Genomic DNA, 1,195 nt, shown 5'->3' with positions numbered 1-1,195 from the left:
CTCTAATCTCCGAATTCTGACTTTTTCCTCATAATTCTGACTCTAATCTCAGAATTCTGACTCTAATCTCAATTTTCTGACTTTAATCTCAGAATTCTGGCTTTTTCCTCATAATTCTGACTCTAATCTCAGAATTCTGACTCTAATCTCAATTTTCTGACTTTAATCTCAGAATTCTGACTGAATTCTGACAGCTAACAAACATGTTAGCATCAAAGCCATAGCCATGTCTGTTTTAGAAACTAAACTAGCTCTCTTGTTTTAATTACTTCTGCTCTTCCATTAATGAAATTGCATCACCAGGGACTCCTCGGGTACATAAAAAAGTCGCCTAATTCCGTCATTTTCCACCAATGTGTTACTGGCCCTTTCAAACAACTCACACCTTTGTCAGTGAAGTTGAGTGCTCCCACATCTCTTCCTTCATGTTACCCATCTACCTTAAGATCCAAAATTCTGAGATTAAAGTCGGAATTCTGAGAAAAAAAATCAGAATTATGAGATTAAAGTCAGAATTCTGACTTTTTTCCCTTATTAAACTGAAATAATATTTAAAAATCTGTTTACTTTTTTTTTAGGTACCCTAATCCTCTTCCGTAGAAATATCATTTATTAGTGTTAATTAATAGAATAGAATAGAATAGAATAGAAAATACATTTATTGTCCCACAATGGGGAAATTCTGGTTTTACAGCAGCAAAAAGACTGTAGAAAAAACTGGTCACACAAATGTTGACCTCAGAAAAGTGTATAAGAATATTATAATAGCGAAGAGTTAAAAAATAGATAAACTACTGGACTGTAAAATGTTTTAATAATATAAATACTGTGCAGCTGGACAGGGGCACCATATTGGGGGGAAAGTCAGGTCCCTTGATTAAGGTGGGGCCCAAAAGAAGAAAAGATATGTTCTAATCCAGCAATTAAATAAATAATGTTTGTGTTCTCCCTCATTTTTCAGCGGTAAAAAGTGAAACATAGCATGAATAAATTGACAATCCAAGTTTTTTTATCCACCAGTTCATGCAGTTTAAAGTTAAGGTCTATTCAACTTTTTTGGTGTTCTGATAATTTTCCATTATAGAAATTTTTAACAGAAAAATTACATTTAAAATGTAAACGATACTCTTCCATGCATCTCATTAGCAGTTTTAAAGCTTCTATACATCTGAAATCAATGTCTTTCATGGGGCCT

The sequence above is a fragment of the Cyprinodon variegatus genome, unplaced genomic scaffold (genome assembly GCF_000732505.1).
Source record: "Cyprinodon variegatus isolate N-32 unplaced genomic scaffold, C_variegatus-1.0 Scaffold443, whole genome shotgun sequence".
Taxonomy (NCBI): Eukaryota; Metazoa; Chordata; class Actinopteri; order Cyprinodontiformes; family Cyprinodontidae; genus Cyprinodon; species Cyprinodon variegatus.
This window is presented reverse-complemented; position numbering follows the sequence as displayed.